General features: G+C 37.3%; 1 long non-coding RNA gene across 2 annotated transcripts; it reads left to right on the top strand.

Annotated features, from left to right (window-relative positions):
- The first annotated feature begins 3967 nt into the window (after positions 1-3967).
- On the top strand, positions 3968-7938 carry LOC103278562 (uncharacterized). 2 transcript variants are annotated; one of them, XR_010006100.1, is made up of 4 exons: positions 3968-4206; positions 6158-6252; positions 7025-7103; positions 7390-7938. It is a non-coding gene; the product is annotated as an uncharacterized LOC103278562 (long non-coding RNA). The 2 variants fall into 2 exon arrangements; XR_506149.2 differs by lacking the exon at positions 6158-6252.
- The last annotated feature ends 233 nt before the right edge of the window (positions 7939-8171 follow it).

Raw genomic sequence — 8171 nt, 5'->3', positions numbered from 1 at the left:
TTTGGCCTAGAAATAAAGTTGAGCACCAACCCCCAGAGTCGGACATGACTAGACTTAATGTCAGGGGAAAAGTTTTACCTTTACCTACCTTACTAAGATACAAATTGCTGAAATACTTTTAAAATTCTATTTCAGTATTTAATGTTTACTTTATATTTTAATTGTTTTACTCTATTACATTGCAACGTGTCCCGATTTTGAGGGGAAAGCAGAATAATAATCATCATCATCATCAACAACAACAACAGGAAAAATAGAGACATTCAAATAGAAGTCTGAGACATCTTCTTCATTGGTATTCCAGGAAAACACTTGCCTGTAGCTTAGCTATCACTATTCCTCCTGCGAAGAGTCTTCTCAAAATCAATATCTTTAGTTTTCTCTTCCTTCCTAGGAATAAATATGAAAATCTATATTGCACAAAGCACAAAGACCGCAGAAAGCAGGAAACTGAACACAATAAACAAAAGGAGAAAACACAAATGCTGCCTGCTTGCTGTTAAACTGTTGTACCTTTCCTATTTCAGTGCCCTTTTATATTCATCTATAAAGCCCTTTTGTGGCGGGCGTGTGTATCAGGGCTATTTATTCCCTGGATGCAATTAATGTTAGACTTATCCGGCCTCAATTGTTATCTTTTTGAGTATGAAAACTTTTTCCTTAAAAAATAAGGGGAAATAATATCTATAGCTCATCAGATCTTTCACAAGAAGACTATTTCTGGCCCAGAGTGATTGAAAAGTGTTGACATCCCCCACATGTCTGCTGGCTTGACACATTTCTGACATTTCTAAACAACTTATCCCCCCTCACTACTTACTGCTTTAAAAAATCTTTTTTTAAATCTTGCTGAATGCAATCCTATCAGAGAGAGACAGAAAGAGTGAGGATCAGGCTTGGCCTGTCAGCCAGCTGGAAATGTCAGAGCACTAGAAATGATGTATGTACCTGCTAGAAAGAAGGATGAGATGGGAAAGAGGAAGGGACACACATACACATTATATACCTTCAACAGAAAGAAGGATAAAGAAAAGAAAGCCAAGAACTTTAACACAATAAGGTTGTCTGCTACATAGAAAAATTAACCGTTGTCACCTGGGAGCATTATGTAACGTCTGCTGAAAAGGAGGAGCTTAAAAGCAACTGGTGTTGGAATAGTTTGCACTGCAAAGCAAAGCATTGATGATTTTTAAAAAAGAGGTTTTGTAAAGGCTTAGCTAAATGGGTTTACACAGGGGGCAAACTAACGAGGTGATAAAAATATGTATTCGTTTAACATGTCTGGTTTCCACCTAAAAAATAAAACAGCTGTTTGAGGGGGATGCTGTCAGCCTTGCGAATGTCCTCGGCTGAGAGGCGTATTTAAACATTTCCTTAACACTTCAAATCTGCTGGGATCCCCAACTTCAAGCTGTTTTTTCCCCTAGAAAATACAGGTGTCACAAATATCGGGAGTATGCAAAGTGAACATATGTAACCTTTATCATTTACTCTTTGACATGCTGCAATGATCCCAATGTAATCGGTAAAAAACTGGATCCCCTTGATTTTCTTTGCAGCTCCTTTTTAGATTTGTTGTTACTGTGGCTGTTGTATTTATTGTCAGCACTGCCCCGGCTCCCCCTTATTACGAGAAGTACATTCGTGAACTTACTGTGGGAACAGGAAACCATGGATAATAGAGAGCTCTATTGAAACAAATTGCTTATGTTGCTCTAGAGGACTTAGAAAATTTCCTAGAGTAATATCTTTTTTAGGAAGTAGTAAATTCTGGCAGAAGCATCCTATAGAATTACCCAGAGAACCTAGAAAATTCCTAAGGTAAAAGTAAAGGTTTTCCCTGACGTTAAGTCTAGTCGTGTCCGACTCTGGGGGTTGGTGCTCATCTCCATTTCTAAGCCAAAGAGCCGGCGTTGTACATAGACTCCTCCAAGGTCATGTGGTTGGCATGACTGCATGGAGCTCCGTTACCTTCCCGCCAGAGCAGTACCTATTGATCTACTCACATTTGCATGTTTTCGAACTGCTAGGTTGACAGAAGCTGGAGCTTACAGTGGGTGCTCACTCCGCTCCCCAGATTCGAACCTGCGACCTTTCGGTCTGCGAGTTCAGCAGCTCAGCACTTTAATACACTGCGCCACCGGGGGCTCCATAGAAAATTCCTAGAGAGGACATATTTTGTCAGATATGGGTAAGTGAAACCACAGCTACTGGTCCTATGAGTTTGGAGTTGGAATGTATATCTCTCCTTTCTCTAGTTTGAGACACAAGTTGGTTTAATAAATAATATTCTACATTCTGTTTATGAGTGTTAACTCACCAATAATTTAAGTGAGCTTGTGGCACTGGAAATTAAATTCTGTGCCTAACTGTCCTTACAGTTCAAACATTTGACTGGCCAAGTTTTTTAATAGATGTGATTTTATTGGGTGCTACATAAACTCATGGAGAAGATGAATGAATTGCACCTACTTATATAATATTTAAGTGTCCTAGCTATGGTATCTTCTGACATTTGTGTTTGGTTTGATTTTCATGAGTTTTTGATACAGATGCACCACTATTTATATACTGTACTTCCTTATTTTAGAGTTGTAAGCTGCTATCTCTTCTATTAATGAAGTTCAAAAAGAGTTGCATGCCTCAATGGATGCTTTGTACTTTGAGGAAATGAGCAAAAAGTGGGAAGGGGAACTTAAATTGTATCTGAGTCTGCCCAATGTCATGGAAAGTCAGAGCTATGTTCTCTACCCCAAAGAAACAAAGAAGGAATCAGGAAATTATAGATGATATGGTTATGAAGAACTTTTAGAGACAGTTCTCTAAACAGAGGGGTAAAGTCAAGATCAGTACACCCTCTAGAGCTGACATACTAATATCAAATAACTTAAGTTATTTGTGGCTAACAAGGTCCATCCATTTCTATAGGTCTAATCTAAATAGGTCTTATGCTGGATTTAGACCAGGTATGATAAGTTATGTTCAGATTAATCTTCTTATTGAGCTCCCAGTTTCTTTGTACAGAAACTCCAAAGTGGTATGTCAATCAGGGAAGCAAACAAACTATTTGTGCTCATTTCTCGTGTACAAACTAACACACCATTCAAATGAGTCAGTGACAATGCATGTGTGCTTGCAAAGTCATACAGAATCACAAGCAGTTTCTCATTCTGCATCTCAATTCAACTAAGAAAGGGAGAAAAGAAATCCTCTGCAGCCCCTTCCAGATTCTTTCACATTTAGACTGTAATCCAAATTCTGTTACACAGAGTCTATAATGTATGTTTTAAAGCCCATGAAACTATCTTCTGAGTCGATGATCCATACGATCAACCAGTATTGTTTGAGCATTGGACTACATCTCTAGAGACCAGAGCTCAGCCAGGCGCACAACAACAACAAAGATGTACGTGGGGTTGTTTTATCATTGTAAAAAAAATGCTCAGAAAAGGGGATATTTTTCAGTGGCATTGACCAAATGAGACCCTTATGCTTCCACCGTTTATGTCACTGGGGTATAGACAATCAACTTTTCTTCAACTTATTTGTATAACAACCAGATGGCTAACAAATTTAAGAGATGCCAAGAAATAAAAATATTATATATTAGTATTGGCTGGATACCATTCTGGGTTGGATTTTGTGAACTGTTTCATCCATCATTTCTGAAGCCAGTTAGGACAGTCTCTTGCAAAGCAAAAACTCTCTGCCCTGCGTGGTTCCTATAAATGAACAGTGTTGTCTCCTAGGAGAAATGTAATAGAGAAACAGATCAAAAACACAAAATAAATGGCAGGCACCATGTCTTCTTTTTAAATAAAGCACTGACCTTACATAGTGCTTTTCCATTGGGGGGAGGGAGGAATCACAATTTTATTATAAGCTTTGGGTGCTCGTATTGCAAGCTAGTTGAAAGCTTGTAATATAAATGCTTTGCAGAACCAGATTCCTCACAGGTGCTGTTGCAATAAATCTTCTTGAATGTTATCCAAAGAAAAACTTATGGCTTTGAGCACAATTCTTGCTTTCTAGTCATTCTAAAGCCTTCCCTCTTTTACCAGCCCCAACCAGAAAGAAATGTTGTCAATTCAACTTTTGCTCTACAAAATATTTCCAGCTTTCTGGAATCCAAGCAGACAGTGTTGTCAAAGGATGCCTGTGATGGGCATATTTCAGTGAACTGCTTGTTACTCTGAGCATCCAAAGGTCAGTATTGTTATTGTTACACATTTTCAGAAATAACTTGCTGAATTACTGTCTACAAGGAGCCCCCAGTGACGCAGTGGATTAAATCCTTGTGCCAGCAGGACTGATGACTTGAAGGTTGGGTTGCTGACCTGAAGGTTGCCGATTTGAATCCAACCTGGGGAGAATCCAAATGAGCTCCCTTTCAGCTCCAGCTCCATGCAGGGACATGAGAAAAGCCTCCCACAAGGATGGTAAGATATCAAACATCCAGGCATCCCCTGAGCAATATCCTTTCAGACAGCCAATTCTCTCACACCAGAAGCAACTTGCAGTTTCTCAAGTCACTCCCAACACAAAAAAAGTCTTTAAACCAGCTGTGACTGCTGTTACAGTAGAGTCTCACTTATCCAACACTCACTTATCCAACGTTCTGGATTATCCAACACATTTTTGTAGTCAATGTTTTCAATATATCGTGATATTTTGATGCTAAATTCGTAAATACAGTAATTACTACATAGCATTATTGCATATTGAACTACTTTTTCTATCAAATTTGTTGTATAACATGATGTTTTGGTGCTTAATTTGTAAAATCATAACCTAATTTAATGTTTAATAGGCTTTTCCTTAACCTCTCCTTATTATCCAACATATTCGCTTATCCAACGTTCTCCCGGCCCGTTTATGTTGGATAAGTGAGACTCTACTGTACTATATTGTGCTTGAAAAGTGCAGGCAAATGCTCACTCGCTCCCCCAAGTGCCTTGTTCAGATATTGCACCATGGAAATTCTAAGGAAAATGAAAGACATTTTCATCCTTATCACTGTATTTCCCATTTGATCAAAAGCTCCACAAACAGACAGTATGGTGAAGCCATCTGTGACCCTTAATAATAATAATAATAATAATAATAATAATAATAATAATAATAATAATAATAATTTATTTTATATCCTGCCACCATCTCCCTGAAGGGATTCGGGGCAGCTAACATGGGGCCAGGCCCAAAAGAAGAACAAGGTATAAGCAAGTTAAAACATAAAAACAAGAGCAACATGTCAATCAAGTAAAAACAAATTCAAACACAATTGAACAAATAAAACCATAAAAGCAGGATTAAAAGGGATTTTTAAAAATACCCTTCCATTTTCCTTTGCTCTGATTTAGTTTGTGCGCACACACTGGGGGGGGGGGGGAGTTATGTGTCACGAGTAATGGACAGGTTATTATTATTATTATTATTATTATTATTATTATTATTATTATTATATCCTGCTTTATCTCTTCTGCAGGAGACACAGGGGATACATGTTTTTGTTCCGCGGAAAAATAGTGAATTACAGTAATGACTATTAGGACAAAAAAGGAGGAGATTCAACATGGTGTAGTGGTTTGGATGTTGAACTAGGACACTGGAAGACTAGGCTTGAGTCCTGACTCTGGCATCAAACTCACTGTGTGGGCTTCAGCAAGTCACACACTCTCAGCCTCAGAGGAAGGCAAAGACAAAGGCAAATCCCCTCTGAACAAATCTTGCCATATGGTAATCAGTTTGACCCTGTGCTGAAGGATACCTAGCTGCATCACTGCTTCACCCATTCCTTTATGTTTTTCATCACCAGCTATGAAAAGGTTTCTGCTGGCAAGCTTATTAGAATCTATATTGCCCATCTTTTTAATTTGGTTTTTTCGCAAAAAAAAATAATCTAAAGTGCTCTTAAAATATACTGTTGTTTTTAAAAACACATTATATTTCACCATACTCTCAGCATTTAGGGGGAGTGGAAAACATAGCACAAATTCTATATATAAATTGTCGGCAACCTATTCTTTGTCAATATACTGTAGTTTATTATAGTTCTTGGCACTCATGTTTTTGAATTAATACTCCAGTTTATGGTCTCTGGCCCAGTTAATGTAGATCAGATTGTGATATGTGGTTTTTCTTCCCTGGTTTGTCTCAGCAATAGACCCCTTCTACTTAAATCTGGCTTTCGCAAGAAACGTATTCAGTGTGGCTAACTCAACATAATTATACTGAAAAAAAAGCTTTCAGAAGGTATACTATCAAAGTTTATGAAATTATAGTGATGCATGGGCTGTTGCACATTTCTGTATTCACTGGGTTGGGTAGGAGGTCATAGAATCAATGTGTTAGATATTCCTGATCAGGGGTATTATGACAGTCCCCATTGGAGTGTCTGAAATGAAGTTTCTTTTCCTAGAATCAGGCTGAAACTATTTCAAAGTCAACAAATCCATTAGCAGTTTTCAGCTTTATAAGAATCAGGTCTTTTGCAAATCTTAGACATCTTAATAGCCAATGTAAACCCAATTCTTTGTGTGACACAGAGATGGCTCACAACAATATACCATGGTTGAGAAAATCTATTCTAAGCTCCTGTGAAAACTTTAGCTAAATATAGAGGTCTGAAAAAGAGTGGCAAATAGTTGTTATCACGTACTAATGAAAAGGTTCTGCGAACAGCAACTCCATTTTGATCCTATTTTTAAGGACCACTGAAACAAATATTACATAAAGCTCTTTGAGAACATGCTAGATCCTGGACTTTACCAATCTTGAGTCTCATTAGAGTAGTGTCAGCCCATTTACGGTATTTGCTTTCCTGGCTCAAAGTAATATTTGAGAATTTGGAGTTGGGAAATTATGGACCAGGATAATATCATATTGTAGCTCAGAAAATCAATTCATTAGGTCAGATCTTTGTTGTTGTTTTTGTTAACTGTCATCAAGTCAACTTTGGAGGTACCCTATGAATGAGATGCCTCCAAATCACCCTATCATCAACACCTCTGCTTGTGTCTTACAGACTCAGGGCCATGGCTTCCTTTATGGAGTCTACCCATCTGGAATGTGGTCTTCCTCTTTTCCTACTACCATTACATACGGTACGTTATTCTGTCTTCTAGTAGGTCATGTCTTCTCATTATATGGCCAAAGTATAAAAGTCTCAGTTTAATCACCTTGGTTCAAGCTTGATATGCTCTAGGACTTCTTTTAGTAGTCCACGATTGTTGTTGTTGTGATTATGCTTATGTTTATTATTTCTTACTGTCTCTTTCTATGAATCAAGGTGGGAAACAGCATCATAACCGTATAGTATGGTTAGGGTCCTACTTAGCACATTATGTAAAAATAAATGTTTATAAGTATTTCACTTCTTAACTATTGCAGAGTGGATAAAATGACAGCAGAAAGGAAGCGACAAAACTGCTCCATCCTCTCTTCATATTCAAGAGTTGTTAAGCATGTCATTTCTGTTTCCAGAATCTTGCTCACAAAATCTCTGGACTGTAAATGGGATACCAAACGGATAGATCAGTCAACTAGAACTTGAATTGATTAATCCATCTCCGCAGATTTAAGTGGAAAGTCTAAACATTAACAGCAGCTTTTGTTTTTGAGGCTATTTTGATTCTGGTGTGTTACTCTCAAAGAGAATTTCAAAAGAAAATATCAAAGATGACCTTGCCTATAAACAATGAGTCATACTTCTTGTTTATTAAAGCCTGAGTTTTCAACTTGTTTCCATCAGTATTTCATAAAGTCCAGCCGTTGAGATTTTATTCAGATGTTGTTTATTTGAAAATGTTAGTTGGTGGGTAGATTTATTAGTCCACTGAAATGCTTTAATCAGTTGACAGGTTCAAATGTTCTATGTAAATGTAAAAATGGCAATTTGCATTTCAAGGACACATATATAAAAAAAATAATTCACAAATCTAAACATTGCTTTTGTGGTCAATAGCACCAAATCCTATGAATTTACTAGTTTGTAAATTCTTAGATGCCCTGTACTAATTTGACTGGGGATATATTACTAGTTGAATTTTTAAAAAGGTGCCTATTTTTTTTTCTAACTAATGTGGATCTATTCTTAATACTTGTGCATTCATGTTAGATTAGTAGATAGGTTGTTGTTGCTTTAAGAGTCAAACTTATATTGCTGCAGAACA

This window comes from Anolis carolinensis, chromosome 4 (genome assembly GCF_035594765.1).
Source record: "Anolis carolinensis isolate JA03-04 chromosome 4, rAnoCar3.1.pri, whole genome shotgun sequence".
Lineage (NCBI taxonomy): Eukaryota > Metazoa > Chordata > Lepidosauria > Squamata > Dactyloidae > Anolis > Anolis carolinensis.
Note: the sequence above shows the minus strand (reverse complement) of the source record. Positions and strands in the feature narration are given on the sequence as shown.